The sequence below is a fragment of the Elaeis guineensis genome, chromosome 8 (assembly GCF_000442705.2).
Source record: "Elaeis guineensis isolate ETL-2024a chromosome 8, EG11, whole genome shotgun sequence".
In the NCBI taxonomy this organism is placed as follows: domain Eukaryota; kingdom Viridiplantae; phylum Streptophyta; class Magnoliopsida; order Arecales; family Arecaceae; genus Elaeis; species Elaeis guineensis.
The window spans coordinates 121,359,205-121,368,556 of NC_026000.2; the positions used below are offsets into that span (position 1 = coordinate 121,359,205).

At 37.4% G+C, this 9,352-nt stretch overlaps 1 non-coding gene across 1 annotated transcript; it reads right to left on the reverse strand.

Moving 5' to 3' along the window:
* Positions 1 to 882: 882 nt before the first annotated feature.
* Positions 883 to 9,115, reverse strand: LOC105061399 (uncharacterized). Its single transcript, XR_012143361.1, has 4 exons — positions 8,159 to 9,115; positions 7,881 to 7,931; positions 7,663 to 7,735; positions 883 to 1,439 (listed from the first exon to the last, which is right to left on the reverse strand). It is a non-coding gene; the product is annotated as an uncharacterized protein (transcript).
* Positions 9,116 to 9,352: the final 237 nt, after the last annotated feature.

Below are 9,352 nucleotides of genomic sequence, written 5' to 3' on the forward strand. Positions count from 1 at the left end.
AGTATAGTGACCTTTAACTAGTGTGTGGTTGCCATGCAATGTTAACTTGTACAATTTGCTCATGATATGTTTTAGTGGTTCCTGATCCAAGCTTAACCAGGATTTCTCATATATTTGTTACACTTGGTCCATTTTAAGTTCAGAATGGTTTACTTTGGTTTTGCTTTTCTGCTTTTTGATCTGGTTGACAATTATTGGATTCACACATTTACATTGTCTGATTTCTTTCGTACTCTGAAATTTGACTGAAGCATGACTAGAGCTGATTTATTCCTCTGGCCAAACATATATACTTGAGGCTTGTGAGCAATTGGTCCCACAACCTGTTGTCGCTGCTCGTTCCCTGTTTTGATATTATGTCCAAGGACTTGCGTGGATCTACCATATCATTATAAGCTGTTGACATTACTGTTGATGACAGTAAACGTCATTTTTTTTTCTTGCATATCATCTGCTGATGATAGCTCTGATACCTCAACTGTTGCTCACATGCTAGATGCTATAACATCTTTTATGACTGCCTGAGATCAGTATTCAGGGATCTGTAACTGAAGCAAGTTGCGCAGCAAGTCATTGCTTTGCACACAAGTGAATTAAGTTCTTTTATCAGTGACCAACGGGTTGCTCTTTAAGCCACTGTCCTTCAAAGTGCATTTAGTTCTTTCATTACTGAACGAAGCAGTCACTCTCTGAGCCCGAGTCTCCTTTGGAAATTTTTTTTTTCTTGGGTCGTACAGATTATTTGTCACTATGGTTTTTTCTTGCGCATTAGTAGCATTTATCTTCTCATTTTCAATGCAAGTCATATAATGAGCCATGCCATGCTTTGCTTCTGTTTTCTCTCTCTTTTCTACAATGGTATAAAGCTCATGTAAGACAACATAGCAAAATAAAGCTGGCCGTGCCATGCTTCTGTTCTCTCTTTTCTACATTGGTATAAAGCTCATGTAAAACCGTAGACAAGATAGCAAAATAAAGCTGGCCAACAGAAGTCATACTTCTGAGCAAGGGAAAAAAAGAAAAAAATAACAGTTGGATCTCGAATTAGTTAATTAGATGGGAAAACCGAGAAAAAGTGAAAAATCAAGCCCGTGCAGACTCGGAAATACACACCATACACTTAATTTTATAATTCTTTATAATTCCTTGTACCTTGTTTGAACGTGGGGTTGGTATCTCCAAGCTCTTTAGTTCAGATAAGTTAGGCAAAGGGAGAAGACCAGAGTAGAGATTTGAGATCAAACATCTCCATTGGAGTGATGAGATCTGCCTGAAGGATGCAATTACCCACTTCTGCTGTATCTAAGGGTCATGATATGTTCAGTGCTTGGCGAGTCAGGAAGGTATCCCATTGCTTCTCTTGAACTCCATATTTGGTCCCGAACATGTTGTACCGTCAGGGTGGGAGGAAGCTGCTGGCCTCTACATGTAATCACTACCTGATTAGTTAACATGGATGTGTTAGAGTGGTAGAATGTTAATCAAAGAGGGCATGCAAGATGTATTTCGGGTTGCATGTTTCGTATGAAAGAATGATTGATAGTAACTATTCGATTGCATATTACATAGATCTCAAAGTATTCTAAATTTTTTTTTTTATCTATCTGCATAAATCTTGAAGTGGCCATTGCATTGTCCAATAGTTGCATTGTCCAATAGTTGACACCGTGAAAGATCATCTGATAGTTAACATCATGAAAGATGGCAAATTATTTTTTTGCATGAAAGGTACGACCCAAATCTGACAGGATATGATACCAAATAGTAAATAACAAGCATGAATAAATCAGCAAGATTTGGACACCTAATTATCTCAATTAAATGGCAGTAGTTTGAAATATTGTTCCATCCTTAAAATCTGACAAACTATTTACAAGGTTGAAGAATGCATCATTATAGATTTTGTTTGTAAGCTTAATGAAGGAATTACCTTGTTCGATGCATCTCAGTTTAATGCCCATGTATGTAAATTTTAATGCATGGGCCTAATTCCCTTGCTTTCTCATTAAGCACCAATATGGAAGTTCCATATGACCCCACGAACAAGCAACACCAAATAATTATTTTATACCCTTTTTTCAAGGAAAATAATTCACAAACATATGAGTAGAGCCTGCCCACAAGAGCAAATCATCGATAAAACTTAAAAATAGCATTTTATTTGGACCTAATCTATTCACCTAATCATTCACAAATATGAGAAAATTTTAGGATAACAACTATCATCTCAAATTTTTGTTAGATTTGAAACATTTATGTGTGTTTCTGTGGGGGAACAACCTGCTTTGTTGTCCCGTATGGCAACAAACCGCATGTATTGCACTGCATGCGTGGATTTGTATGGGAGTAATTTTGTTATTTGACAGATGCAATAATACTCTAGAAAGTGAAATTATCAAGCTAATGGCAAAATAATATTATTGATGCACAACTATCGCATATTGATATTTAATTTTTATTGTTTACAGATGGTGAATAACCAAGCAACTTGTTCCCTGGAAATTAAGAGCCATCTCTGTACACACACAAACATAGGCATATGCATATATATACCATATACATATATCTATACACACACACACAAATGCATTGATCTATACACACTTGCATATCACAAATAGTACATTTCTATATAAATTAAGTCATACAATTAAGAATTAAATCATATTGAAAGGAAAATAGCTCATCTTTTACTTTAAAGCTGCAAAAAATTATAATGATCCTAGGGACCATCCCATGGCTTTTAAATCTAGAAACTTTTTTCCTACAAGATATGTTCATGGGGAATAAAATTACTAATAATAACAGCTATAAATTCATAACATCTAAAGATTTCGGTATACGAGATACTAGATGAACATGGTAGATTACGATTTTGCCGCATGGGTTTTTATTGTAAACCATACGACATAGCGGCAAACCTAATTAATAGTGCTTAACATCAATTACTCTGACATCCATGGCTCATGACATGATTTGCACAGCAAATTTTGACATGATTAGCTAAAATGCTTAGGAAAGTTGGGCCAATTCCTCAAGATAGGTTTGGGTCATTATTGGCTTACTCTGACTAATCTTGTTAGTCAGTAAAATTGTGTGTAGCTTTGGCACGTTTAATTGACCCTTTCACTGTAAACTCGGTGCAAAGTGCAATGGTTGAGTCAAGTTAACCTATCATCTATAAGCTTATGGTATTTGTTAATTATCACGTCATTACACCAATGTTTCTATGGTTACCAAACAAAAAACATCTATTATAAGTCTGGAGATTCTGATAAATTGGTACCAGTTGAAAACAAGATGTCTTTCTACTATAGAAAAACTTTTAGTTAAACACCAAATCAAACCCCATTGTCCACTACCGAATCTAAGGTGACATTGCAATTTTAAATAAATAATGATATAGTGCTCCTTGCAACGCCACAACATGAAAAATGACAAAGAATGGATCGGATGCCTCATGACAGTTTGTGTATGTTGATTTGACTTTAATTTTGTTTTTTTTTTTTTTTTGATTGCTTCTGATGTTATAGACTTTAGCTTTCTTCTATATTGGTCCATAAAAGTTGCATTCATGCATGTATAACATAGACGCGTGGAGATTTTCTTTTCTTTTCTTTCTTTTTTTTGGGTGTGTGTATGTGTGTGTCTATGTTTTCTTTTTATCAATGAGAGAAAGGAGTAACACACTCTGCCTACTTCAATGAAAGAAATGAAAGATATGTCAAAGAAACTCTGTTTAAAACTTGGCATTTTCAAAAGAAACAAAAGACACTATTTAAGTTTTGGGCTGAGTATGGGGATCTGTCCTTCAACATTCTATGCGAGTTAGAGAGAGAGAGATTGATACACACACACAGACACACACACACACACCACACACACGCACGCACACACAGAGAGAGAGAGAGAGAGAGAGAGAGAGAGAGAGAGAGGTGGCTGACCCTATAAGCACGCCGAGGAATCGGCCCACATGTGTAGGTCTTTTTTATTCCGCTCCGCCTCCCGTTTACCTAACGTAACGCGACACACATACGAACAGATCATTTCATGCACGTCTCTCTCACGTCCACTTTCAAATTGCAACCCCCACCCCTTATCGTAGAAGCCAAAACAAGTCAATATTTCTTCCAACCGCACAATGACCACAAATTAATAAAGTAGAATGATGGGAACATTTCCATACCCTACCCTCCTTGTTTTCAGCCCTTTGGAAGGCATTATTCGTGCTTTCACAATTCCCATGCATTCCTTTAATGATCTCAACAGATCATGTTCTACAAGTTAAGGGGGAAAGTGGCCTCCTTTTTTTTCCTTATGTTCTGATGCTTTCCGCTTCACCTATTTGGAATCATTTTGTTGTTGATAAAAACTCCTCCCATGCAATGCCTTTCTCCATCGCCTATCATGCGTTTTGGTTGTGGATGAGACGATGGGGTCTTAAATATTCTGAAAGGTGCACCACTTGGGGCCTGGATGTGTATTCTAATGACAATACTAAGGGGGCTTGTACGGCCTTGTGTTAGCTGTCGTGAGCCATGCGAAAGCATGACGATGGAAGCTGTATCACCGCTACATCATGCAAAGGGTCCAACGTGTAATATTCATGTCTCCTATAGGACAACACTGGGCCTCTTTGCAACTAATAATTTCCGTTTTCCACATTGGTGTGGCCATTTGGCCATGTAATCATAGTTGAAGTTGTTGCTTGGGTTGCAAGGTCAAAGCATATTCCATGCTAATAGTAACAATGATGAAGATGGTCTCTGCTGTAAGATTATGTCATTCCAGTGGTTCAGATGCATGTTTTCACTAATCTGTAGCTTTCATCAGATGTCAATCTAGGTTGTTAACACAGTAGTACTTTGCACTTAGAAAAATAGAACAAGGAGACTATGAACATAATATGAACTTTTTGACAAATGTGAAATATCATTACTTGAGCATGAGGTAAGATAACATACTGTGCCTTCAGGATTTGGTAAGAGGGAATTTTCCTGTTAATTCAGGTGATAGATATATGCATCTCATATGTTTTCCATCATTGGCTGTTTAGGGCCAAGGCATGGGTGAAAAGGAATGTGTGGTTGATCGCCATGACAGATGGGAAACCATATTGTCATGTCTTTACTTATCCTTCCCATACCATTCATGTCCCACCAATTTAGCATCTATGCCAATGCATTTTATACAGAGTACAGCTAAAACCAGACATTACAATAAACATAAGGGGAACATGACGGTCTAGAGCTGATCTTAGAAACAACGAAAAGCTATTATATGAATGACACATATATTTAAACAGGTATTATTCTTGTAAAATTGTATACAGGGGGAAGGATTGTAGTATTGTCTATGTTAGACACTAATCTTCATGTTAACAGTACCCATGAGGATCATAAAATTAATAGAATATTTAAGTAAGGAAGGACAATATGTGGCTGATTATAAGCATCTGGACCAAATTGAAGGTGTTCCTAGAAACAAGCTGAATTCTGAAATCCCCAACTGAATCTTTTTTCTTTTTGTTTTTCTCTTTTCAAAATTACATTGTCAATCATCAGTTTGCCCATTGGCGCGAAAAGTCAAATTTTAATAAAAGGGTTCAAGTTTTATAAATAAATTATGGCTGGGTTGGGTTGATCCTTAAGTATACAAGTCAGACAAAATGAATACAACACAAAACCTGAAATACGTTAATCTCTTCATCAGAAAAGAAGAACCTAAATTTCTGAATTCCAAGTATAGAGGAAATTAACTTCTCCTATTATGAGCAGATATGATTAAGAAATGGAAGCATAGCATGATTTTGTGAGATCTTTTGCAGCATTATAATCTTGTGCGTGTAAACATAAAGTTTGTTAATTTTTATTCTACAGATTCAAGTAACTCCTGTAAGTCAACTTAAAAAGTGATGTAATTTTGTAGAATCTCCAATTATTGATTACTTCAATCTCGTTTCAATTAGTTTTCATTTTAGTTTTTCTTCAATTTTGAGTTTTATAAATTTAGTTAGTTTGAGTTATAAACTTGCCTCATGGATGTGTCAGAATTTTCTGCTTATGACACGAAGAGAACAAACTTCTTATGATTAGATATGCCGTTTCTTTCTGATGCAAAATCTCCCAACAAGTATGGAAATACTAAAACTAAGAAAGATGGGTATCTAAAGGGATAAAAAGGAAATTTGCTCAAAAAGAGGAATAAAAAAAAGAGAGAAGCCAACTAAGTTTGAGGAACAGATTGTCTCTAGGTAATACAGAGAGAGAGAGAGAGAGAGTTGATCTCAGTTAAGCAAGATTAAGAGAGGAGAACATGTTAATAGTGCAGGCAAGCTCTCACTTGCATCTAGTGCTAACCTTATGATCTCTGAAGGCAAGAGTCTAGACAAGCATTTTCATGTAAAACCTATCTTTCTTGGCTCTTCAATTTTGCCTTACCTTAAGAGGAATCAAATTCCTACATTCATATTAGAGCATTAGCACTGTAAATGGTGAGCACGACCTGTACGTAAAGATAATTGTTGTGCTTATTCTTTTGGCAATTAGATCCGGTAAGAATAAATATATGCATTCTGTGGAAAACGAAAAGGAAAAAGAATATATTTTCTAAAGAAATGAAAATTTTGGTCAAATTTGAAAAATCATGATTTCTATATTATTTTAGTTTAACCAAATTCCAAAGAGTAAAAAAAAAAAACTTTTTACAAAAACTTTGGTTTTCCATGGCCCGTTCCAAACAACCAAACATGCCCTAAATAGGAATCATGTTTACTGTAAGTATCAGCTTAAGAATAACAAGGGAACTTCTTTTATCTATTTCATACAGCTTCCTTTTGCATTTATTTATTTTGTTTCAACAGAAAAAAAAAAAGACATAGGAAATATGATTATACCTTGGAAATATGATTCAGTAAAAATTTAATTTAAGAAGTTAAGAAGACTTAGGAACAGGAATTAATTCACAGTTTTCAACTAATAACAAGGACAATAGAATTCTTAATAAACAAGTAAATAGCAAAGAGGCCATTACTTGGAATATGTCCGACATTAATCATGATGCAGGCAAAGCAAAGCATGCTATATGGATTTCTCACTCCTAAAATTTTACAAGATAAATGGTTTAATTAAGGCATGTATCGAACCTTGTAAAATAATTTCTACCATGGGTTATAGGCTTCCCAGTTCTGAGGCTGTCAAGAACGTATACAAGCTAACCAGCTGCACTTTAAGCACCTACACCTAATAAATCCCTCACCACTGCGGACAACAAACTGTTTACCTAACCTGATTTGTCCCAATCCAAGGTCACACAATCTCAATCATAGAGAATAATATTTTGCCACTCAGATACACAATTTTTTTTTTTGGAGGAAGAGATGCACACATTTCAACTTGAGCATTCAGCATAAGAATCCTTTCGGTTCTCAAGTTCCTTTCACTCTTCCAACACCAACCATGTACGACACTTTAAAGCTTAGTAGGCGCCTAAAACCATGTATATGAACTCATGCAAGGCTCTGATTCTATCTGTGAGCTTCTTTCGAGTCAATTTTGGCTTCATTACATGATGAAACAATGAATATTCTATATCCAAATCAGGTACCAACTACCTAATACAAACAGAAGGAAACAAAAGGATGAATGGATGGAGTTTAGATACCTGGGTTTCATCATCTAGTCCAAGCTTATCAGCCAAGTATTTCATCAGCAACCTAACTGTCATCCTCCCATCCCTGCAAACCAACCAATTTTTATAAAACAAAGAGCATAAAAACCCAGTATCTTAGAGGACAAAAAATTGAACCATAATAGTAAAAGCTGAGGCAAGATTTGTATTTCAAAAAAAAAAAAAAAAGAACAAAAGGGGAGCAGAAGTACTTGATCCTCAAGTAGCTCTTGGATATCTGAGGCAAAAATGGTCCTTTTTCCCTGCAGTAATGAAAAATAGTGAGGAGAAAGAGATCTCACACCCTCAAAAAAGGAAAAAGAAAAGAAAACAAAGAGATTGGACTATCTCCTTTGTTGCATCACGACACAATTCTTGGAAAGAAAGAATTACATACATATACATAGGAGTTAAACATGCATGATATATAAATGATCAAAATCTAGAATTGGGTATTGATCCTTGCCCTCAAAAGTCCCCCACAACTCACTGGTTTTGCGCTGGTTGGAGCACAAACCACACCCCGGTCTGCCTCCTCGGGGCGGGCTAACCACCCTCATCGTGCCGCTCATCTCCAACGAGAGGCTGAGACTCCCTGATGGGCACATGAATTGCCCCCAATCATAGCTTGTTAAAATCGGCAGCGGCTTTGAGGAACTACTTGCCATTGCACCGAGACGCCTATACTCCAATGAGACCTCCTGCCCCGCTGATGCCGGAAACGATGGCACCATCATCGGAGCACCGGCAGCCGGCAATCGGGGCTGCAGTGGACCGGGTAACCTATCAGAGAACAAGTTGAGCTCCACCAGTCCACCCCTATTCCTGTCTATGCTACTTGTACTCATCCGGTCTACTAAAGCATCATGGAGACCTGAACCACCAGATGGGCAGCCACTGATGCCTAATTGGAGCCACCCTTGGTAGTTCTCATCTCCTTGTTTCGAGCTAGTCTGCCTCTCCTTTCCTTCCTCCTCCTCATCACCGCCGATGGCCCGAGGAACCTCCTCGGCCATTAGGCCAGATACTGATGAAGCTTTTTCACGGTGGAATTCCGATTGGATGTCATCAAAATGGCCACCATAGCTGTTGTAGTGTCGCCGGAGGAGGTTACGTGCTGGGACCATCATGTTATATTGATTCCTTGAGGGGCTGCCACCGTCCGATTTCCATGAGCGTACGTAATAGCAGTAGTTCTGCAGATACTCAAGGAATAGAAGAAGGAGAAAGGTTGTAGGTGTTGAAAAGAAGAGAAGAAGAAGAAGAAGAAAAAGAAACCATAAAAGTGGTGAAGGTTGTAAGAGGGAGAGAGTGAGGAATTAGGGCTTCTTCTTCCCTGGAGGGGAACATAGGAGAAGACAAGGAGAAGAGAAAGGATTTAAGGTCTCGCTTTCCATTATTCCCCAATTTCAGAGGCTTGTGGAAATGAAATAGTGAGAGAGAGAGAGAGCGGGGCGGTGGGGAGATGGGATGGTAGGAGGTCCAGCTACATCTAGGTAATTTATATTTTAGTGAAGTATTATTGGATCCACATGTAAACAAGTTCATGGAATTTGGATGATGTATTTGTGATTTTAACCTTTTGTGCTGGAGAGAGATTTTCTACGAACGTTGGCAACTTGGACAGTGGGGTCTACAAGAGTATTCGTGTTTCCTAGTTGATTGGTTTGGCGGGTTAGAAGTG